The sequence below is a fragment of the Aethalodelphis obliquidens genome, unplaced genomic scaffold (genome assembly GCF_003676395.1).
Source record: "Aethalodelphis obliquidens isolate GAN/ISIS:26980383/991018 unplaced genomic scaffold, ASM367639v1 scaffold13, whole genome shotgun sequence".
In the NCBI taxonomy this organism is placed as follows: Eukaryota; Metazoa; Chordata; class Mammalia; order Artiodactyla; family Delphinidae; genus Aethalodelphis; species Aethalodelphis obliquidens.
The window spans coordinates 13,004,977-13,030,426 of record NW_020837957.1 but is presented as its reverse complement, the minus strand read 5'-3'; the positions used below and the strand labels follow the sequence as shown (position 1 = coordinate 13,030,426).

The window sequence follows — 25,450 nt, the reverse complement described above, 5'->3', positions numbered from 1 at the left end:
GAAATGGCCAACTCCATCATCTAGGCCATTCAGGACCAAGAGGACTCACTGAGCTCGCCAGCCAAGCTGATCATGGGTAACCAGATCACCCTGGATTACCTGCCGGCAGAACAGGGTGTTCTAGCCAACACCTCTTGCTGCGTGTACATCAACAATTCGGGGAAAGTCAAGACCGACCTGGAGAAAAACCATGCCAAAGCAGGATGGTGGGCATCTGTAAAGCCACAGTCCCATTCACACTCATTCTTTAACCTTTCCAGCTGGCTAAACCCTGACACCTGGGGCTCCTGGCTGAGCGCGTACTCCAAGAAAGTCTGTCTTCTTCAGAAGGCCCTGTTAGTGGCCCTGGCCACCTGCTGTCTCAAGTGGCCAGGCTCTGTGAGGCTCTGTGGGGCATGAACCACACAGAACACACCTCTGCCTCATGTTCAGGGTGGCCAGTGGTCCCATTGGGTGTGATGTGCTTCGTTTGTTTTTTTTTTCCTAGCATCCTGGTGAGGGCTGGGGGTGGACTGTTGGGGGAGCAGCCTTCGCACAACCTGTATCCTCTCCCCAGCATTGACAATTGGTGCTCTGGGCCTGGGACCTTCCCTTATAGGGAGGCCAGGTGCCAAGCTGCTACTTGGCCCCAAATTCTTCTTCCTTATGAGAAGAAAGTGTTCCCTGTCTGGGTGGTACATGGCACCTAGGCAGCCCCACTGGCACATGTGCCCCCTGCCTTCTCCACAGAAAGATAATGGGGTCTTTGCCTGCAGAGGGGTCTATGCAGTCCATCCTCCTGTGTCAGTTATCAGGAGAAACTTGCTGGCCATGAGACAAGCACACACCAGAGACGATGATCTTGTTGCATCACTTCTCCTTTCTGAGTAAAGCCCTGTTCCAACTAGCACGTCGTGTGATAAGTCTTCCTTGGAAGCTTGGAGCCCACAGGTGCTACAGTGGATTGAGGACTGTGGACTCCTAGTTCTGGGGCTTGGCACTGTTATGCTCTTTGCCATCCGTCATGTGGTAGGAATCCTCACCTGGGACTGGTAGCTGGATCTTCTTGTCTACACATAACAATGTCAGGTAGCAATAACTGCTACGTGGAAACATAAATCAGGTTATGGAAAAAGAGAGACGTGGGGTGAATTACAAAAGATGAAGTTGGGTCATATAGGACCTTAAAGACGAGATAAAGACTGTGGATGTTCTAATGTGATGGGATCAGTTGGAGGGTGTGCATGTGGTCACCTACCTTGTGTGCATGTCCCCAGGCACACAATCCATGGCTCGTAACACTAACAGGAGGCTGCCTCCCTGAATGAGCAGACAGCCCCTCCATCACTGCCATCTCAGAAGACAGACACCACTGATACACTACCAAGTGGCTTTGTGGAATCTTTATTCCAATCTCTTGATGCTACTTAAAATAATAATAAAATACCTTCCTCAGCACCATGGTGAGGAATAAATAAGATAATCCACGTAAAATGTTGAAAACAGCGCATGCCATAAGCACATCATAAATGTTTATTTCAACCCAGTAAAACATAAGAATAGAAAAGCCCACTTAACACAAAACGTTTATTGTAAATAAATACAGACTCTTGACTTTATTTCCATTTCAAATTTACAATAAAGTCTACCCTGTGAATAACATACCTGTTGCCATATTCCCTTTAGGTGCTGTCTCAGTCAGATGCTATAGCAAAAATAACATACGCCGGGTGGTTTAAATGAACATTTATTTCTCACAGTTCTGGGGACTGGAAAATCCGAGATCAAGGTGCTGCAGATCCGTTGTCTGGTGTATAGATAGCCACCTTCTCGATGGATCCTCACGTGGCCAAGAGAAAAGGAAGAGAGACAGAGACAGAGACTAAGACAGAGACAGAAACAGAGAGACAAAGACAGAGAGACAGAGAGACAGACAGAGGGGAATCAAGCTCTCCCCTATCTCTTCTTATAAGGGTACTAATCTCATCATAAAGGTCCCACCCTCACGATCTCATGAACTCCCAAAGGCTCCATCTCCAAATACCATCAGATGGAAGATTAGGGTTTCAACATATGAATTTTGGGGGGCACACAAACAGGCAGTCCACAACGGTTACCATGTACCCCTTCACCACCATCTGTTATTAAGAGAGTAGAAAATTTATATTTTTTAGCCAAAGCAGATACAGCATCACTCTGCTGTCAGTAGAAATATTACTAATGGCCTAGGGCCCCCATGATGGCTCTTCATGTTGAATAAAAGTCCAAGCCCCAAGGACAGTCAGCCCTCCCCAGAGGGAGTTGTTTGGGCCTCTCCATGCTGCTTGGGCTCCTGTAACACCAGCTTCCTTGTTTACACATCCACCCACATCTTTGAGGCCATGCATTTCACAAAGCCCACCACATGAGCACACAAAAATCTTAAAGATGATGCCAGAAGTCTATCTCCTACCTCAAAACTTCCCTTTTAAAAGCATCCCTGCAGATCTGGGAAACTCTGAATTTTGTTTTAATCATTTTCTTATGTGGCTCTGAGTTTTGGAAGTACAAGACCTAGTTTACTGAAGGCATGAAGGTTACAAGGCTCCTGGACTCGAGAAGGCTGAAACAAGACATTTATAAAAGATCCCGGCTGGAGTTGTTTAGAACTACCATCTGAATGTCCACTGTCCGCTAGGTGCTAGGTACTTAATATGTACACTCTTATTAATTTATTTATTTATTTTTCCTTCTGTGACTTTTTTTTTGAATTTAATTTTATTTATTTGTTTATACAGCAGGTTCTTATTAGATTTTATACATATTAGTGTATATATGTCAATCCCAATCTCCCAATTCATCCCACCACCACGCCCCCTCCACCACTCTCCCCCCTAGGTGTCTATACGTTTGTTCTCTACATCTGTGTCTCTATTTCTGCCCTGCAAACCAGTTCATCTGTACCATTTTTCTGGGTTCCACTTATATGCGTTAAGATATTTGTTTTTCTCTTTCTGACTTACTTCACTCTGTATGACAGTCTCTAGATCCATCCATGTCTCTACAAATGACCCAATTTCGTTCCTTCTTATGGCTGAGTAATATTCTATTGTATATATGTACCACATCTTCTTTATCCATTTGTCTGTTGATGGGCATTTAGGTTGCTTCCATGTCCTGGCTATTGTAAATAGTGCTGCAATGAACATTGTGGTACATGACTTTTTTTTTTTTTTTTTGCAGTACGCGGGCCTCTCACTGCTGTGGCCTCTCCCGTTGCGGAGCACAGGCTCCGGACGCGCAGGCTCAGCGGCCATGGCTCACGGGCCTAGCTGCTCCGCAGCATGTGCAATCTTCCCGGACCGGGGCACGAACCCGTGTCCCCTGCATCAGCAGGCGGACTCTCAACCACTGCGCCACCAGGGAAGCCCCATGACTCTTTTTAAATTGTGGTTTTCTCAGGGTATATGCCCAGTAGTGGGATTGCCGGGTCGTATGGTAGCTCTATTTTTAGTTTTTTAAGGAACCTCCATACTGTTCTCCATAGTGGCTGTATCAATTTACATTCCCACCAACAGTGCAGGAGGGTTCCCTTTTCTCCACACCCTCTCCAGCATTTGTTATTTGTAGATTTTCTGATGATGCCCATTCTAACTGGTGTGAGGTGATACCTCATTGTAGTTTTGATTTGTGTACACTCTTTTAATTCTTAACGTATAATGGCACGGTAAATATTATTATCCCCATATCATAGACAAATTAATGGAAATACAGAGCAGTGACATCATGTGCTCAGAATAAAGGTGGAGCTGGGTCTCTAGCTCATGGTTCTGACTCCAAGGCCCACACTCTTTCTTCTGTTAGATGTTGCTTCCCAGAGAAGCAGTCAGAGAATAGTACCCATTATATGAGTAAGGAGATGCTGACTTGATTATATAAAAAAAAAAAAAAAATGCACTTCATCGTGAAATGTACTCCCTTACATCTGTAAGAGACATTCATTCCTCACCAAAGGAAAACAAATGAAAGAAAGAAGGACTTTTCCCTTAAGGGCATCACTACCAAGTTTCATGGTTAGTAATTAATTCCATTTGAAACAGGGCCCTAAGGTTAATGAGTGAGTGAGAGAAAGAGAGAAAGAAATGTAGAGGAGAAGCATAAAAATGACACTAAAGAGATGGAAGAGCTTGGAGAGGGAAAGTATTAATAGAAGACTTTGTGTGTTCTGTTTTTCTTGAAATATTAGGAGTAACTTCCTTATCAGCAACACTCTTGAGACAGAACTCTGAAAACATCTTTCAAGGCAAAGAAATGAGGCCCTTTACTATCTGGGGAGGGTTTCTATATTAACTTAAGTCTTGCAAACCAATAAGATTTCCAGACAGACTCCCAGGAGACCTCGCTGTCTCCAACACCAGCAGGAAGATTTACACTAACTGAATGTGGCTCTTCCACAGGGCCCGCTCAACTGGCTCCATCTATCTAAACAGGATTCTAACATAGAAACTGGGAATTAAAGTAGGAGACTGGAGACTGGTGGGTGTCAGTGAATACCTTAGCAAGGGCACAAGTCATATCCTGACTGGTATCTAAAACTATATCAGGATGAAGCAGATCTTGCTGTTAAAGAGAAGACAGGGACACAAAAAGGAATCATCCCCAGATCTGCAGAATCTGAGAGGATGCCAGAAACAGTCCACAACAAAGATTTTGAACCCAGCTACAAAACAGTCTGCTGTCTGCGGATGGGAAACACATGCTTTTTTTGTACAGAGAAACCCACTTCTGATCTTCTGACTGTATTCTAGGTACTGAAATAAGATGACAAAAGATTCTTTATGGCTCCTTCCAGATGGACAACAGAGTCTTGCACTGCAACTTGAAAGGAGTTCAATGAAGCTGCGTCCCAAACCACCATTCATATTCTGACCACCAGCACTCCATGTTTCATCATTCTGCTGTATCTGTATCTAAACATTTTCAAATCCTCAGACCCTACCAAAGTCATGAACAATTTGGTGGGATGCAGTGCAGACGCAGTGCCAACACAGCCCAGAAACACAGTGAGAGACCACCTGTGTCTTCCTGCAGAGGAAGGAAGTAGGAATGGACTGGACAGTAAATGGTTATATAACTTAGAGAACACTTCTAAATCACACCTTCTAGTAGACGTGAAATATACCGTTCAGCGAGAAGAAAAGCCCATCTTGTATGTTTCATGTTGTCCTGTAACTATCTCCATCTCACACTTGGCCATTGTTCCTTGCAATTGCCTGGAAGTTAAATGCATCTTTTCAGGAGTTTCAGGTAAATGCTGCACAGCCAGAAAAGAGAAGGGCTCCCATAGGGATCTTGTCTCACGTGCATTTCGATTATAAAGTGTTCCAAATTTGCCAGTGGGTCTTAGGAAGTTCAGGTAAGAGCAGAACAGGTAAATGAAAGCTCCAGATACACACAAACACAAATAAAAATTATTCTGAGTCATTAAATGTGAACTCTTTCCCTCACCAGATCTTTCACCAGTATGTGCCAGTTCAGCCATATCGGTTATTGGTAAATGGTGGCTAACTCTGTGCCTCCCCAAGACCTAGTAACTAAACGGTGAGTAGCTAGCTGGTGGAGCAGAACCCAGTCCAGGGCGATGGCCAGCCAGCCCTGTCCTGAGTGGCTGTGCTCATACTCCACCCATAGGCAAGGGGAGCCAAGGGATGTGAGTGTGGCTTCCACTTCCTGTCCAATGTTATAACTACCTCTAATAGTTGAATTAGTTATTCATTTACTCCACGAAGATTTACTGAAGTTCTTGCATGGGTTAGACATTGTTCAGGCCCTTGTAATACAGATAAACAAGAAAGACAGACTCCCTGATCTCCTGGATTCATAGACTAAAGAGAAGGGAAAGACAATTAAACCAACAGTTGCCGCCCAGCATCATCATCAGGATGGTGGTAGAGGAAGCCTGGAGCACAATGGGAACACCTAACCTAAACTGAGAAAGTTAGCCAAGGCAAGGCAAGGGAAGGCAGTCCTGTGAGGCGTAAAGAAAGTCTGGTTTGGCTAGTGGGTAGGGAGCTGGGGCTGGTGGGGAGAAAAGCAAGAGGTGAGGCTGGAAGGACTGGCAGAATCCAGAAAACACAGGTCCTTGTAGGTCATGGAAAGGAATATGGACTTGATGATAAAAGCAAGGACTTTTCTGTTCTACAAAGATCCTATTTGTTGTACTGAAGAGAAGGGTCCTGGAGGGAGCAAGACTACAGACAATGAGAAAGGAAGTGGGGAGACTGAGGCAGACATAGATAGAGAGAAGACGGTGTCCTGAGCTACTGCAGTAGCAGAGAATGTGGAGAAAAAAGGGTGGACTCAAAAAGATTTAGAAGCAGAATTGATGGGCCTGGGTATTGACCAGATGTAGGGATGTAAGAGAGAGGCAACAAGGAAGGATATTATTGCCTGGGTACCTGACTTGGAGAAATGGATGGATGTTAGCACCACTCCTAAGATTTGAAGACAAAACAGGACAAACACAAACATGGGAGGAAGAGTCAAGAGTCTCACTGAGGACATGCTGAGCTTTGAGGTACCTACAGGGCAACCCAGTGAAGTCATCCAGGAAGCAGCTGAGTTAATGATGTCAGGAGAGGGGTTGGGGCAGAAGACACAAATTTGGGTGTCATCAGTCTAAAGATGGTAAATGAAGCCATAAACATGGATGGAATCATCCAAGGAGAGGAAAGTGAGAAGAGGAGGGAAGTGAAAGAAGAAGGCTGAGGCCAGAACTGTGAGATTGCTCACATTTAGGGCTGGCTGACTGAGAAGAGCCTGCAGAGGAGCCCCAGAGAAAGACCAGAGGATGGTAAGAATGAGGCAAAGCGCCAACCAGCAGCCACTTGGTGATCAGTAGTCCCAGTGCCTAAAACCTAAACAGGATTTGATTAGTGGGTCCAGGACCACAAAGGCAAGGGGTAAGGAGAGGAGGGGAAGTTTTTAATTCACTTGATCTTCTGCTCCAAGAATGGATTACAGCAGACAGAAATCTTGTTAGCTACTTATAGGTTGAGAGGGGCTATCCCAGAAAAATATAATGCAGGCCATGAATGTAAGCCACATTTGTAATTTTAAATTTTCTAGTAGTTACAGTAAAAAGGTAGAAATAAATAGGTGAAAGTAATTTTAGTATCATACTTTATCTAACCTAATATAGCAAAATACTATCATTCACTAAGTAATCGATATAAAAAATTATTAATGAGGTATTTTACATTCTTTTTTTTTTTTTTTTTTTTGGTATTAAGTCTTTGTCACCTGGTGTGTATCTCACTCTTACAGCAGATCTCATTTGGACTAGCCACATTCCAAGCGCTCAGGGGCCACATGTAGCTGGTGGCTACCATACGGGACAATGCAGGTTTGCAGTTTACACACAAACACTTTACTTTTCCCCAAGTTTTATTTAAACAAATAAGAACTCTGAAAAAGTGTATGATCAACAAGAGCTCTCTGAAAGGCCCAGGTAGCAAGCAGGATATCAAATCCAGATGAAGGAGAATTGGAACAATTAGGGAGCTTTTTTATTTTTAACACTGTCACAAAAGGAAAAGAAGTTGGGGACAGGCTGACCTCGTGCTCGTTGATGAACAGGGCAGCAGATGACAGCTGCTGTGAAATGGAGATCAGAGCTGGTTCCCTGTCAGGAAAAAGTCAATGCAGCTTTTTAATACACAGTAGGTGGAGTACTGCATGTCACCATCCAGGGACATGCTACGTTACGCAAGGTCAGGTGGGGGGAACTGCAACCAACCCCTCTCTGGCCCAGTCAATGCCATCTAAAAAGATTTCTAGCTGGAGCTTCTCAGAATCATTTAGTCATCTCTTCACATCACCTTGAAAGGGTGCATGTGATTTCCTCATCGTGGGGATGTTAACAGGACTCGGCTCTGGCTCTCCTCCCACCGCAAGCTCATCATCAGTGAGCTGGGTGCCCAGGAAGGGCGGATGGAGATGAATCGAATTGCCCAGCTCAGGATCACCGGGCACTCCAGCAATCCTAGTCAGGAGCCCAGCTCAATTTGCTGGCCTCATTTCTCCAGCTTAGACCTCACAGCTGCACCTGAAACTAAGAGCATTCTTTTTCTCTTCAGATAACTCCAAAAGTTGTTACTTAGAAACTCTCACCCCCCAGGGAGAGGAGAGGGGGAAATGTTAACACCTAAACTTAGGAAATGGAAGCAGATTCAGGCCTACCCCTCCAGCCTTCTGTCTCACACGTCCTTACCTTCCCCACCTCCCATTTCATACTTTGGTAGTAACATACAGCTGGTGCCCCCCCTCACGCCCATGCTTGCGCACGCACACACTTGCACACACACACACACACACACACCCCAAGAGGAGAGGCAGAATAGTGTTTGTGTAGTTAATAGATTAGGCTTTGAAGACAAATCCAAATCTCACTGCTGACATTTGCTAGCTGTGTGACCTTTGGCAAATGACCTCAACTACTAGTTTCCTTACCTGAAAAACAGGGAGAATACCATGCCAACCTCACAGAAATGTGTGAGGATTAAAATGAGGTAATGTACTGAATAAGCGTAATAGAAATTAAAATGAGTAGCACTGACCCTGAAACATGCTAAGTATATAAGTGATTACTATTACTTATTACACCACTATAGGGTGTTCCATAAGTGGTAGCTATGATTATTGTTCTTAAAATCTCTACTCCTTTCTTCAAAGCTAACCTAGCTATTACCTCATTCTGCTGGCTTTTTCTGTCAATGCCACTCTACCAATCCCCTAAGTGCCACACATAAAAGCACACTCACACACTCATTTAGATTTGATGCCCCTCCCTGGGCAGCTGGTACTTCACACACTGCCCGTTCTTAACTCAATGGTGCTATATACAGTAACTATCTGCTTATGGTCATTATCACTTTCCTACAGCAATGCCTCTTAAATGATTTGAGGAGGTAATATGTGAGCAGAGACAGGAAAGAAGGGAGCGAGGGAGCCATGTAGATATCTGAGGGAAGGATGTCCTAGGCATGATTAAGAAACAGCAAGAGAGCTGGCACGGCCAGAGCAGAGTAAGGCAGAGAGAGGAGAGGAGGTCAGAAATGCAAGGCCAAGGGGGCCAAACGGTAAGGCCCATAACCCATGGAAAGGGATATGGATTTTTTTTTTCTGAGTAAGATATAGACTTCCTGGAGGGCTTGTGCAGAGGAGTGGTGTGGTCTGACCCACATTTTTAAAGGCCATTGTGGCTTCTATGTGGAGAACAAACAGTAGGGAGGCAAGGGTGGACACAGGGAGACCAGACGAAAAGGCTTGAGCATCAATGGACCAGGTGAGAAAGGGTGGTGGGCAAGGTGGTGATGGCAGAGATCCCAACAGGACTTGCTGATGGACTGGATGAAAAAAAACAGAGGACAGCACCTTGGTTTTGGCCCTAGAATCTGGTATGGTAAGCCAACTCATGGCTCCCAAAGATATGTGTAATCTAATCTCCAAACCTGTGAATATGTTATCTTCCATGGCAAAAGAAACTTGCTGATGTGTTTAAATTAAGGACCTTGAGATGGGCAGATGATCCTGGATTATCTGGGTGGGCCCAATGTATCTCAGGGGTCCTCATAAAGGAAATATGGAGGCAGGAGGGTCAGAGGGAGAGAAGGAGATGTGACAATGAAAGCAGAGGTCAGAGCGATGCAGGGCCAGTAGCCATGGAATACAAGCAGCCTCCAAAGCTGGAAAAGATAGGGAAATGGAGACTCCAGTAGAAACGCGGCCCTGCCAAGCCGTTTTAGAACTCTGACCTCCAGAACTGCGAAATAATCGAGTTACTGTTGTTTTAAGGTAGTGGTAACTTGCTACAGCAGTAATAGGAAACTAAAATACCTGAGTTTACTATGATGCCATTTATTGAGACAGAGAGCACTGGAAAAGGAGCAGGAATCAGCAGCTCTTGTTAGGTCATGCTGGATTTGAGGTACTCATGAACCTATCCAAGTGGAGATACCAAATAGATAGATGATGACCAAGGCTGCAGCTTAGAGGGAAACTGGAACTTCACGTGACCTTGGGCAAGTCCTTTAATTTCTCTGAGCTTCAGTGTCTTCCGTAAAATGGAGTTATATCGCATTTATCCACCTCAAGGATCAAAGGAGACATTTTATGCAAGTGTTCAGGGTGTGCCACTAGTATAAGGCATTTATTATTCCTATAAATTGGCCTCTTAACCCAACAGGAGTCATTTTTCAAAGACTTTTAAAGTCTTTTGTCCCTGCACAGCTCCACAGAATGCACAGAGCAGCACTTGGAGGAAACACCAGATAACCCTGGGCTGCCCCGTTAATAGACTGTAAGGAAAATCCCACCCTCAGTACTCTCACCACCTGCCTCTCTCTCCCCAAATCCAGCCACACCAGACTAGCTGTGACTTGCTTATATCCAACAGCTGAGTGATGGGGATGTATATTTTATTTCCTACTAAATGGTTAGTGGATTGGAAAGGGCCTTAGAGCCCAGTCAAAACAGTCCAAGCCCCCACCAAATGCAGGATCCCCTCATTCGTTCATTGGACAACCATTTGCTGAGCCCAGGCTGAGGCCAAGCCCTGTGCTAGGATGGCCAGGTAGAGTGGAACCCAAGGCAGGGAGGTGCTCCCAGAGCCTCCTAGAACCTCTCATCCACCCTGTGAGGGAGGCATTTGCTCTTCACGAGGCTCTGGAGTCCTGTGGACCTTCCACTTAAGGGGCGCTTTGGGGCCAATTCCCAAACCTACTTGACTCTCCGTTTCATCATCTATAAAATAGGGACTATAATCCCTGGAAAGCACTTAGCATAGTACTTCATACCCATTAAGTGCTCAATAACTGGAAGCTTTAATTGTTATAGTTAATGTTATTCAAGTATCACCTACATTTTTTTTAATTAACAGCCTAAAATATGTCTTCTGAAATACCCAGTATGACAGAGTATACTGGGTATGCTCCTCCTGACAGCCTTAAAATATCTGAAGGCAGATTTTATTACCCCTCTTCATCTCTCTTCCAGGGCAAATATACCCAATTCCTTTACCGTCCCTCACAGAACCCAACTCCTAGAACTTCTTCCCATCCTCATTGCTTGTTCCTTTGTGTATTATGTTTGGCTGCAGCCCTCTTAAAATATGGCCCTCCATGGAACCCAGTAGTCTGACCAATGTCAAGTATAACGAAACCATCATAGAGTAAATGTCTAGAATTAAAGGACTTAACAATCATTGCTTCAATTATTCATGAGCAATTCCAAAGATCCATGACATGTTCTAGTGTGAAATTTCACTGAAGTACAAATTTGGCTCAACTACATGATGCAACCAGTGTTTGGGGCAATCATTTAGAATCCAGGTGCCCAGCATCTTTCTAGCAATAAAACTTGGAGATTCCCTCCGTGTCCTTGGGTGCAATAATACCTGCGAAGTGATTACAAACTCAGGTTTCTTGTGAAAATTTGCCATCAAGCAAAGGAAGATACTTTATTTCTTTTTTTTTTTTTTTACATCTTATTGGAGTATAATTGCTTTACAATGGTGTGTTAGTTTCTGCTTAATAACAAAATGAATCAGTTATACATATACATATGTTCCCATATCTCAGGAAGATACTTTAGTAAATAAGGCTCTGCATAGGAAACACATGATCCCTAACAGAAATATGATTTGGGACAAACAAGGATCTGTATAAACATTTCCATATTCACAAGTCTGAAGGTTTGGGATGGCCTCAAACTGCATCTTTTGCAAATGTCATGTGCCCTCTGTATACATATCAATGAAGCCAGAGAATGAGCTAGATCTTCTACACATGAAATAGGCAACGCTGTGTGTACAAAACTGAATTAAGAAACAGGTCCCTGAGTTCCACAGCCAGCTCTGCCAGGCACTGCCTGACCTTAGGAAACTGCCACTCTTCTGGGTCTCAATCTCTCTGCCTATCAAATGAGACGTTGGAATGAGTCAAGAATTCTTCACCTGCTGTGCAGGGACAGATAGGTCAGGGGAGATGTTTACCCTCTGAAGTTTTAAAGATATGGATATGTACATTTTAAGGATTAAAAGAGCCATAGCATTTATCAAATTCTAGGCATTGTGGTAACTGCTTTACATAATAATACCCATAGGGCTTCCCTGGTGGCGCAGTGGTTGAGAGTCCGCCTGCCGATGCAGGGGACGCGGGTTCGTGCCCGGTCCAAGAAGATCCCACATGCCGCGGAGCGGCTGGGCCCATGAGCCATGGCCGCTGAGTCTGCGCGTCCGGAGCCTGTGCTCCGCAACGGGAGAGGCCGCAACACTGAGAGGCCCGCGTACCGCAAAAAATAATCATAATAATACCCATAATAATTGCTAATATGAAAAGCTTACTATGTGCTTCATAAATATTATTTTACTGAAGCATAATATTCTAATGCAGTAGGTACTGTTAGTAACCCATTTTATTTAGAAAGATCAGGTAACTTGCTTGAAGTCACTCAGTGTGTGAAGAGCAGAGGTGGGGTTTCCACACAGGCCTGAATCCACAGAAGCCTGTTCTTCTCCGCTGTACTACACCGTTTCACGATGAGGTCGGTAACTAGGTAAGAGGACTAGTTGGTATCACACCACCGTAGAACTGTCTTTAATTGGCCTATTTTCAGGCTAGCGCTTTCTCCAACCTCAGCAGTGGTTCGCAGAGGCTGGTCATTCAAATGAGCAGGTCCAGAGGCCAGACCTGCGCGAGTGGCCCTGCCATTAGCAAAGCTGCTCACTCCAAGAGCTGCAAGTGCAGCAAAGACTGAATTCAGAAAATGTAGTCGGTCATGCTCATAAATAAACCACATTTTTTATTTATGCTAATACTATTGCAGTTTGTATCACCTTTAAAAAGAAATAAGACCTGAGTGGGCTTTAAAGACTCAGATGAGAGAGAATACTACAGGTAAAAAATTTCACTTCTTATTAAGTTTTTACACTCAAATCCATAAATTATCTGTTAAAGTGTTTCTGCTTATGCAGCAGTTTCCTTGGAACACATTTTCATCCTTGGGAAGTGTTAGGTGAACTGAATTTCTCCTGTTCCTTTGTATCCTCAAACTAAACTAGAGGATAATTGACTTTCCATGACGTCACAAGCTTTGAGGCCCACTTACAATCAGAAGATGGGCCTAAAGCAGAATTGTAATATATGTCTATAAATGTCTGCACACACAGAAAAAAATAATTTTACATTAGTCACTGAAACTAACTCTGGCTCATTTTAACAAAAAGTGGGGAGAGAAGATTTTTTAGAGGAATACTATTATATTGTGGAATCCAAGGCTAAGATACATACTAGAAAGGTCTAGAAGCAAGGCCTGGAGCATGTGGAGGACTCAGGAATAGGTTCTGTGTCTCTGATTTCACCTTAAATTCTCTCTGTGAATTTGCTTCATTCCTCCATCTCTGTGTCTCAGGCCACCTGACAGAACATGGCCTCCAGACAGCTCTGCACTTTTGTCCCCTGTTTCAGCCCCCAGGAGAGAAACTAACTTCTCTTTCTCAGTGCCAATTCCAACACCCCAGGGCATCAAATAAGAAAAACCCCTGGATCAATCCACTGTGGTTCAGACACAGAGTATCCTAAAGCAGCATGACTGCCTCCATGATAATCATGGAGATATAGTGATAGGGAAGCAATTTCCAAAACAGCAAGGGGGCTGACAGAGGGGTGGCCAAGCTACACACAAATGGAATAATATGCGTCCCCTACACATCCTTCCTGAAGTAGACATTTATATCAGCTGAAAGCTCCTAGCTTACAGAGTCCAAAGCCCTCAACGTGGCTAGGAGCCTCACCATCTGGCCCCTGACCTCTGTTCTATCTGCCCTGGGAGCACACTCGCTCTCCCGCACTGAGCTGTAGTCACTGCATCTCTACAATGACAAAGTTCCTTCTCACTTCAAGGTCTTCACATAAAGTCACCACACTCTCCATCCCTCCCATCTAGCTACTTCCTCCTAGCGTATCTTCCACTTAGACTTCCTCATAACACCTATACCAGACCAGATCACAACTTCAATTAAAAGGCTGTGTAGCCACTGCTGTATTCAAAACAGATGACCAACAAGGACGTACTACACAGCACAGGGAACTCTGCTCAATATTCTGTAATAACCTAAATGGGAGAAGAGTTTGAAAAAGAACTGATACATGTATATGTGTAACTGAATCACTTTGCTGTACACCACAAACTAACACAACATTGTTAATCAACTATACTCCAATATAAAATAAAAATATTTTATAAAAGCTGTATAGCTTTTCAGTTGATGGTTTTTTCTTGCCTCTCATACCGTAAACTTAATGAGAACAGAGCCTATCTCTCCTCTCTGAATCTAATTCCAAAGTGCCTAGTATGGTGCCCTGCAATAGCAAATGCTCAAACATTAGTTAATGCATATTTTCAAATGAAAAGATGAGCAAGTGAACCAGGCCAAATCCTAAACTTTCAAATGTAACAGCATCCAAAAGTTAAGAGTAGCCTAGAATTATATAAAGTATTTCTCACACCTCATTTTCCAACTCAGAACACTTCCATAGACAGGAACCAATTGGCAGGTGATGGGTGGCAAGGACAACCCCAAAGGCACAAGGGATGCTTTGTGACACCACGGCAACCCTGGAAACAAAGTCAAACTGTGGTCCACCAAGAAGCAGAGTTTCTGCACTCGAAGAAGCCAAGTACATGTTCCTGTCCCCAGTGCTTTTCTGACAGTAGACTATTAGCCACTCACCTGAAAACCAGAGACCCCAAAACACCAAGCTTCTTTTCAACCTAAAATCAAAAGATACATGACCAAACGACCACTGCTTAAGACCTACAGTCCCTGTTAAGTGTAAATGACTTCTTCTGTGGTTTCACTACTAAGTGTGACTTTGGAATATGATTGTCATGTAGTAAATTTAAATGCTTCTGACATTAAAAAAAATTGTAGCTACTCCCAAATCAGTCATAAATCACTGGGGGTGAGAGTTTGCTACCCAATTTACTTAAAGACATACTAAAATATACTGACACAGAAAATACATGAAAACCAAGCCTAACCCCCAAAGGCCAAATTTCCACCATGAAGTGCCTGGAAATATATCCTGAAACATAATACATCTAACAAGTGATTCTACAGTAACCGTTTCACTTATTTTTTTCTTGAAAAAACAAGCCCAATTCTAAAAGGTAGAGAACAAACTATGAACTGTGTCATTATTTTAAGTGAAGATAAAGTTGCCAGGTCAATTATCTGCTATTATGGGGATTCTCTCTTCTTGATCTCAACACACTTTGTACTCCCTTTAGGGTATCTCCTCCACTTAGCAAGCTCTAAGATCCAGGAGAGTAAACTTATCATTTCCACACACTCTTCCATATATCCCTTTCTTTGCTAGTTCTTTCCATGTAGGTTTTTTCTTCAGCTGCACAAATATCTTCTCTTAAAAGTAATACAGAGTACTTAATTATGCACCCTTCATTTTAATAAGACTTATATTTTGTAATGAGGAAAAAAAAATATGCTCATGGTAGAAGCTGTAAAACTAGAGAAAACCAGAAACAAGAAAATAAGCACCTCTCATTCTATCACTCAGAAGTTTAGTTAACACTACTCTGGGCCTGGTGTAGGACACAGTCCTTGTTCTAGGAAAGAAACTGATAACCAACCATTACACAAGTAATGAATTGCAATTCTGATAAATGCTACAAGAAAAAAAATACAGGATAGGATGCTATGAAAACTATAATGGGACCTCTTACTCTAGTTAGTATCTTGGTGCCAATGTTTCCTGTAATTTTTCAGAGAAACTGTTAAACATACATAAGTTTTTATCCACCTGGGATTGGATAGTACATACGACTTGAAGATAAAAATTTCATTTGTCATTTCCAAAGCTAACTTCCACAGACAAAGGAGTTGTTTATCTCAGAGTTTCTCTAAGAATTCCCAGGAGGGGCTTCCCTGGTGGCGCAGTGGTTGAGAGTCCGCCTGCCAATGCAGGGGACATGGGTTCGTGCCCCGGTCCGGGAGGATCCCACATGCCGCGGAGCGGCTGGGCCCGTGAGCCATGTCCGGAGCCTGTGCTCCGCAACGGGAGAGGCCACAACGGTGAGAGGCCCGCGTACAGCAAAAAAAAAAAAAAAGAATTCCCAGGAAACAACGGTAGGCAAGACAGCCATCAATGAGTTACAAGTGGCCACAGATGAAATCAAGGAATTATGTTTTCAGGATCACTCGGAAGCAGTCAAATAACCTCTGGCCAAAAGGAAGCCATTGTTGAGAGCTGGAAGAGGTCATCACATCATACCAAAGGTATAATCAAAAGCATATAAGAACACATTCCAGGTTCTTCTTCTTCTTCCTTCCAGGGTCTTACAAAGTTGCTCACCCACCATTACTTTATCAGAGCTCTAGGTTTGCAGAGAAGATCCCATAACAATGTCATCTGGGAACTCCTCAACCTCATCTGTCCTTTAAGATCTAGATAGATCTTAAAGATTGGCTAGGAACCCCCTCAACTCCATGCCCAATAGAAATACAAATCTCTCGCTTAGATTTCTGCAGATTTCTATATGAGGCTATGTTCTCATGGTCAAACTCCGCCTACAGGATTTTATTTCCATATCTCATATCTCTGTTACACTCAGCATTAATTTAGACAAATGATGCAGTCGAGCTTCCCACATTTTGGGGAAATCGTAGGGCTCACCACACCCGAGCCTAATGGGTGAGCCTCACCCTGGGAAAACCACCTTCTCGATCATGGTATCTCCCCTGCCAGGTAAGTATTCAAATTTATTTTTGAAATGTGTTTAGGTACTGGTCTCTACCTCCTTCATAAAAGAAGCAAGACTTCTAATTCATAGTAAGTGATATCATTCTAATTCCCCTAGGAGTATCACTATCCGGGTTTACATTCACATTAAGGTTTATAAGCTATAGATAACTGAGATCAGATTCTTTCCTGAGAGCAAGATTCCAGGGGAGGAGAGGATGTGGACGATATGAGGGAACTAAAAGAATGAAAAGGAATTATAATGAGGCCCTGTGGGTAGAAGGTAGAGAAAGAAGAAATGAGCATGGCCAGCCCCGTTGGTTTCCATCCAGACATCAAGAGGCAAACGGGCAAATTAAACTTCAATGATAATTCTCAGCTCACTGCCTGATCTTCTCATACTGTGCCTTATAGTTTTAAAAATGAATGCTTAATTTAGTACATTTTCAAAGACTTTCAAATGGCCATTTTTTTCACAGTGGAAATTCATCTTAATAATTTGTTAGCAGAAGAAACCCTAGAAGTAAAAGTAATGTGATCCCTTTCTAAACCTGAAAGAACACACTCCTCAGCCTTATTCTCAGCTAGGCTCTTCTTAACCTTCTCAGTCAGTTCCTATACTTCAGAAGAAATTTCCCGTCTCGGTTTTCAGGGAAGAATGACTTCACCCAGGCTCTGCGTGGTGCCCTGACAGGCAGGCAACGCCAGGAGCAAGCAACGCAGATATGGCCTCAGCCACTCCCTGCTCAGCCTGAGAGGGGATCTGCCAGACCAGAGAGGAATCTGGGTTCTCCAAAATGCTACAGCAAAATAGTCTGGCACTGAGCAGAACACTCCACCCAATGGTCAGGAGCCACTGAAGACTTCAGGAAGGTGAAGATAGGACTTGGCTTCTTCTCCTTTGAGCAGAACATTCCAGAATGACATACGGGAAGCTCTACATAATGAGTCCCTTTGACCAATTATACCATAGCTCCTAAAAACAAAAGACAAATGTCCAGCCCTGGGATCTCATGCCCTTTCCACCTCACCTCAGTTTACAGGAGGCTCTGGTTTTCTGCGTGGAAACACAATGCCACTGTAGCTTGAGAACTCTCCTGTTACTCTTACTGGAGAGGGAGCAGTGAGTGTGTAACCAGGAAGTCGGCAAAAAATTCCATTCGCTTTTTTGTAACCAGTCAACTTCTGTTTATGACAGAAGTCAGCGTAAACCACAACAGCAATGAAGCCCAGGTCCTGTGGTTCTCTTTCTGTATTCTAGGACTCTGAGTGATGTATGATTCCTCCTAGGAATGCAAAGGGTGCACCAGACCTGTCAGAGAAACTATAAATCATCCAAGAAAATAAGATGAAAACAGAGTCAATGAAACCCCTCACAGAGTGGCAGCTTTCTGATTAGCTGTCATACTGCTGTGGACTAAGGAACCCCAAAGGAAGATGCTCTTTCCTTTAGGTGTAAAAACCTTCATTTTCTTCAGACATTACACACACACACACATACATACACAAACACATCTACAGATCTGAGAACTCATTGTATTGGTATTACTTTTTTCAAAACGACTGAGACTTACCTAACCCACTATGCCTAATCATACCTGAGATTTTTTTTCCTCTCTCCTAGGACCTTTATTTCAAAGTATTTAAATTCCCCATAAAATATTTTAGAGACCCTCCCTACATACCAAGTTTCAGAAGGCCGATGGATGAAGACAGCACACCTTTGCTAAGGACACCTCTTTGATCATAAGTAATTCCGCATAGTTACTTTCTTTCTTTTTCAACAGCCTTGTATAGTTTCAGTGATGAACAAACAGAACTTGACTGAACACAGTGCCATCCAAGAATCTGGGTTGAATTTCTCTCTATATTCATCAATGAAGAAGGCCTTGATTTGGAGATTAGAATGTGATTAAACAAGAAAGGTGGTACATCACAAAGCTGGGGTTCCTAGCTGGGAGTCTTCAGATGGGCTTCAAAGGCCCATGAATCCGTTCAAACTACATGCAAGGCTGTGGATTTTTATGGAAAAAGAATCCATAGCTTTCAATAAAAGCATTGGTGAGCCAATGAAATTTAGGAACCTTAAGGAGTACAGGCAATAACCGTTTGTTGAATAAATGAATAAGTGAACTCAGGGAGAGCAGCTTACCACCAGTCATAACCTTCCATGATCAAATTCTTCTTTGGAAGCACTTTAAAGAAGATGGTGGAAAGAAAATTGGAGATACTGAGCTATTACCACGTATGTAAGAGCCAGGCTCTGACCAAGTTGCTGTTCTGTCCCTCAGTTCTTTTACCAAACATTACTCTTTATATATAACTCTTTTCCACACTTTTGAAAATTGCTTCAAGTATTAGGGCTCTGTAGCCTAGATGCCAGGAGATCTAAATGTCTCCAGACAGAATGTCAGAATGTAAGCCGCAAGAATAATGGAAAGGCATGTAGGAGCAAAAAGACAAGGACAGTAAGTACCCTGGGGTGCAGAAGGAAGAAGTAGGTGGAAAAAAGAACCTAGACCTGCCACAGAAGCGTCCATTCTTCTCCACATTGCATCTTTGTAAAAGCCTATGCGCGTGGGCTACCCACTCTGGTCCACCCACAGGACTGTATGTAAACATGAGGTGGGCTAGAGAGTAGGGCAATAGGAAAAAGGGGCTCAGTCATAAAGAGGTGCATACTGATTAATAAGGAAGGAACTGGAAGCAGAAGCAAGCAGAAAGATGCCTCTGCATACCAAGAATAATAAGAACACAAGCATAATACCACATACAAGAATATTTACAAGGCAAGGGAATAATCATGGCATCAAGGGAGAGTAGAATAATTGTTAAGAACACATCCTCTGGTGGCAGACCAACCTGAGGTTGAGCGGGGCTGTACTTCCTAAGACTGTATCCTGGGCAAGTTACTGAACATTCCGAGCCTCCGTTTAAACCCTCCTCAGTGAAATGAGGATAAAAATAGGACAGATATCATTGGGATATTGATTATTATGAGATAGAATGAGAACGCATTTAAAGAATAATGTGTTTGATGAGTACTTAATTAGCAACAGTTGCTTTTATTCTCATCGGCCAGGTACTCATGGGATTAGTCAGGGAAGAAGTTAGTCCGCAAAGAGGGGCCCAGCCCACTCAGACTTGGAGATGTGCATGTACCACAACTGCAAACCAGCGCTGGAAATTTCCTCCATGACCAATTAAACCCTACCCAGTTGGGGAAGACCCCGAGTGAGGCCTATGTTTCTTTCCATAAACTCATGAGCGGGGAGCATGTGATGACTATTCTTTTGGCTCACAGGAAGGGAAAAACAGAAGTTAATTTCTCAGAAAGATAGCAAAAAATCGTCTTTAGGCTCTTCAGAATGTACAAATCTCAGACATAGGGAAATATATACGTGTTCCCTTTTCGGAGTGAATGCTGCCACACACATATTTCCCTTGACAGCAGCAGTGAGCCTGGGGCAGGAAAGATGCTTAGGAAGTGCCCCTATTTTATTTATTTATATACTTCGGTCCCCTGATTTCCGTCATCATTCTCTGTCCCAGACTGCTGTCATTGTTATTAATAAGTTCACTCTCGTCCAGCTAAAAATTACCATTCCTCATACTTGAATAATGGATTTTCTGTTTGCTTAATTCAAAAAGGCAAACAAAGGTATTCTGTTGCTATTGCTCCGCCTCACCTCACCAAGTGACATGATTATTCAGCTCACAAAGAACTCGGAGGCACCATCCGATGATTCCTGCACAGAGCCCTGCAGGCCATCAACAGAATCACGTGGAGGACACAGTCAACCCAAGCACAAGGCATACCGCTGAGGTCAAAGCACAGACCAGGGCCCGCTCACAGAGCTCCAAGTCTGAGAAGCACAGCATAGAAGGGAAATGACGGAGTTTCCAAGGTCATTTTATGGACTTCGCAAAACTTCTCTGTCTGCCCCTCTTGCTCTGATCAACACTGTTCAATTTTTTAGGCATGAGGCCTAAAAAGGGAACAAAGATTTGCTCTGGGAGAGAATTTTAAGAAAACTAACTAAAACAATAATAATACCAATAATAGAAACAACCAACACTCATTAAGCATTCACTATGTGACATACACTATGCTAGACACTTTACACAAATCAGCTCATTTAGGCCTTACACCCCCCAAATAAAGTAGATACTGTTACTCTCCTGAATTTACAGATGTGGAAAGTGAGGGTTACAGATATCACATGACTGGGTTAAACAGAGAGTGACCCACAGTAGAGAGGCTTACAGAGAAGACCTACAATATAACACATCTAAAATCTTGCCAGGGCTTCCCTGGTGGCGCAGTGGTTGAGAGTCCGCCTGCCGATGCAGGGGACACGGGTTCGTGCCCCGGTCCGGGAAGATCCCACATGCTGCGGAGCGGCTGGGCCCGTGAGCCATGGCGGCTGAGCCTGCGCGTCCGGAGCCTGTGCTCCGCAGCAGGAGAGGCCACAACAGTGAGAGGCCCGCGTACTGCAAAAAAGAAAAAAAAAAAAATCTTGCCAGGGCATCTCAAGAGGCTACACGGCCCTCAATAACATGGACAACATTGCTTTCTGCCAGGGAGTTTTGCCTTAATACTTAAACTTTGCTTATCCCAATCAATGATAGGGAGGTTCAATCTCTATTACCATAAAACCCAAATCATAGGAAATGTATATGTACAATGCAATAAAATGTTAGCATAAGTTCAAGTGCATGAAACAGGAAACTCAACTTAAACGAGCTTAGACAACAAATGAAACTTATTAGTTCATGTACCAAAAAAGTCCTGCAGTAGGACAAACTTTAGAGATGGTTTGATCATTGCTCCAGCTCACCCTCTCTGCAATTCTTTCACCTTTGCCCTCCTCCTTGTGTCTGCATCATCCTTAGGCTGGTTTACCTCAGGGAAGCAAAATGGCTGCAGCAGCACCAAGCCTCACATGGGCAGCCCAGACCATGCAGAGAAAGAGCAATTTTCTCTTTCTCAAACAAAAGTCCTGTGCTTCACACTGACTTGACCAATTTAGATCACATGCCCAGTGCTGACCTCATCAACATAGACAGGGAAAATGTTATACACTGACTTAAGTAATGACTGGGTGAGGTCTGCCCAATACTCCTCAAGAAGGATGGTATTTGAAAGATGGGTCCTGCCAATCAGGGTCCATTCCGCCCCCCCAGGTTAAGTGGCTGCTATCGAATGAGGTATAAAATGGTTCCCAAAAGAATTATCTAGGTGCTGTGAGAAAAAGGAGGTGGATGCTAAAAAGTAATCAACAAATGTCCAAAAGTGTGCCAAGCAGAGAACGTCTGAAGGGACTATAATCATAAACACGTTAGAACAAATTGCATTAAATTTTGTATGTGGAGAAGTGGTAAAATGCTTGGGAAAAGTCTATTTACTTAAATAGGTTCAAGATTCCCTTTGTTTATATGATTCATTTGTTTAACCATGGCCACCTTCAAAATAAGCACCAGTGTAGACTTTTAGCCAAGCCCTCCATCAGCCTCCAAATGAGCGAGAGCCATCTGCATTAGCAACATTTTCCTGATCCAATTCTCCCCACTCAATTTTAATTTTTATCAGACATGTTTTCTTTTCAATGAACTCCCTGGCATCAACTGTGAACTTCGGAAGTCCTGGAGGGAGGCAGTACAGCAGAACAGTTAAGACCACAGGCAAGGGGAACACTGGGTTTCCTATGAATTCTGTCTCTTATCAGCTTGAAAATCCCAGACAAATCACTTCACTTCTAAATTGCTTCACCTGTGAGGATAATAACAGCACCTATCTCATAAAGTCAGGATTAAACAGTGTACCTAAGCACTTAGTACACAGCCTGGAACAGCGCACATGTTCAACTCACATTAGCTCTTTTATTAATAAGAAATTAAACGAAAGTTCACGTTAGTGCTCTGAGACATTTTTTAATCTTACAAATAAATTGACTAATCAAAGGAAAAAAATTCCCTTTTGCATTCATCATCACAACAACATACAATTAAACTTCATAATAATGACAACAATATTTGATTTACTGACTGCTTACTATGTTCAAAGGACTATGTTAAGTGTTTTCCGCATATGAATTCTAAAAGATAGGTATTTTGTTGTTATTTGACAGCAGGGAAAACGAAGGCTCAAAGAGGTTAGGAAAGTTGCCTAAATGTTGTAAAGCCAGTAAATAAGAAAGCAAATACACGAACACAGATGAGTCTGACTCCAATGCTGATACTCAGAAATTTCCACGTTAACTGACAATTCTAGTTTCTTTAGCAAATGAAGAATTGCCCCTCATAAAAGAAGGCTAATCTTCCCAGTTAAAAAGAAAAAAAAGAAAAGAGAAAAAGAAAATTGTTTAAAGTGGTATTTGTACAATAATTTTAGGAAATGTAATAGCCAGATGATAATAGCACTAACAATCCAGCATGTATTTTATGGAGCTATGAATATATGCCTCGAGTGGTCAAAGGCTTTGTCACTCACTTGAGGCAGGTAGTAATGGCCAATAAAACTTGCCTGGTCATATCTTAATGCCATGTTATATCATCATACTTGTAATGAAATGCTCTTAAACTTCAGTTTTATCAGAAGAGAAGAAAAAGTGGTAGTGAAACAGCTAGCAAAGTGGGGAAGAAGTATAGAAATTGGAAAAAGCCCTGAGCTAGGACCTTGGCCTAACTCTACTATGCATCTATGTGACCTTCAACACATCTCAAATCTTAGGATCTCAGCATCTCCTTCTATAAACTGAGGTTCCTTATGGTAAGTTAAGACCTCTTCCAGCTTCAACAGTCTATGGTTATACAGAATATTTCATTCATTCAACAGGAGCTCACAAAGTGCAAAATATGCAACAGCTACACCCTATGCTAGGAGCTGAGGACACAGCCGTAACCAAGGAAGAAGTCCTGCCTCTGATGCTGGACGTAAGAGGTAAAGGGACGACTCTGTTTAAATACTGCCCTGCTTTCTAACTTTCTCTTCTCATACGTCATGAACATGTTCAAGCAAACATAACAAAACCTTGATAACAGTTGAATTTGGGTGGTGGTATGGGCCACAGTTCTTTGCACTGTTCTCTCTACTTTTGTGATGTCAGAAATTTTTCATCATAAAAATTTAAGATAGAAGAGAAAAGCTTCAGGGAGACTTCTGCTTCTGATAATAAGCCACTAGATATGCCAGATCTGCCAGATAAATCTTTCCATCAAAGACAAGAAGGAAAGATAGACAAATATTTATGAAATGCTTAAAAACATCCCAAAGCCAACCAGATAGGGGTGGGGGTGGAGCATTAAATGAGAATCAAGGGAAGTAAGGAAGTCCAGAGAAAAGAGAACAACATTTTGGACCCATTGTCCCTCTACAGATGCTTTGAAGAGCCAGGGGGATAGAGATCTGTGTTCACAGTCTGCTGGAAATAGGGTGAATAGACCTGAGCATATCATTTGCTTTGGGTTAGGATCCCCAAAGAGCTACACCTTAGCAGGAAGGAAGAACAAAAAGCTAACAGGCCCCTGCAGAGGACTGTGGCTTATCTTCAAACCATCTCAGTTCTGAAACTGAAATAAGGTGCTTCTAGAATGCTAACGCTCCAAGGACTTGCAGAAGCAAACTTAATCCCCTCTAGAGTTGGATAACGTTGACCAAAAATTATATCTGCAAACAACTGTGCAAATATAATATTTCACACACAATTAAAAATAACTAAGCACATGAGAAGATAAGAAGATATAAATAAAAACCAGCAGGAACAAGAGAAACAGAAATATATCCACAGGGCTCTATATTTGGAATTATCTGAAACTTTTTATTAGAAGTTTTACTTTTTACAAGGTTAGAAATTTCAACATGGAATGGTATAGTGGGGTGAATGGTGGACCCCCAAAAGATATGTTCATGTCCTAATTCTTGAGACTTGTGAATATTACTTCATATGGCAAAGGAGTAAATATTACCTTATATGGTAAAAGATCTGACGAAATTACAGGTGCTGAAAGGAGGAGCTATTCCTGGATTACCCAGGTGAGCCCAAAATGAAACCAGATGTATCCTTATAAGATAATAGCATAAGGAGTTTTAAGACAGACACACAGAGGACAAGACAATGTGATGATGGAGCACAGAGACACGTGATCACAAGACAAGAAATGCCACCAGAAGCTGAAAGAGGAAAGGAATGGATTCCTCCTCGGAGCACCCAGAGGCAGTGTGGCCCTGCTAACACCCTGACTTCAGACTTACAGACTCCAGAACCATGAGAGAATAAATTTCTGTTGTTTTAGGCCATTCACTTTTTAGTAATATAGGAAATTATTACAAATGCCCTAAGAAATTAAGATAAATGGGAAACTCAAAAAAAAAGAGAACCAAATGGAAAGTTTAGACCTAAAAATATATTAACTAAAACTAATAAGTTAATGAATGAATTTAGCTTTAGTAAAATAGATACTGCTGAAGTAGGAATTAGAAGTCAGAAGAAAGCTAGAGTGGAGTGCAGAAAGACAAATGATGGAAAATACAGGAAAAGATACATTATAGGATAAAGTGAGATGGTAATTAAGCCCAAGTAATTAATAAAGTAAATAAAAGTAATTATAGCCCAAGGAGGAGAGAAGAGTGAATGGAAGAAAGCAATATGTAACAACATAATAGCTGAGAA

The 25,450-nt window shown here is 42.6% G+C and overlaps 1 pseudogene; it reads right to left on the bottom strand.

The window, feature by feature from the left end:
- Nucleotides 1-16,655: 16,655 nt before the first annotated feature.
- On the bottom strand, nt 16,656-16,792 carry LOC113624637 (uncharacterized; annotated as a pseudogene).
- Between the last annotated feature and the right edge of the window lie 8,658 nt (nt 16,793-25,450).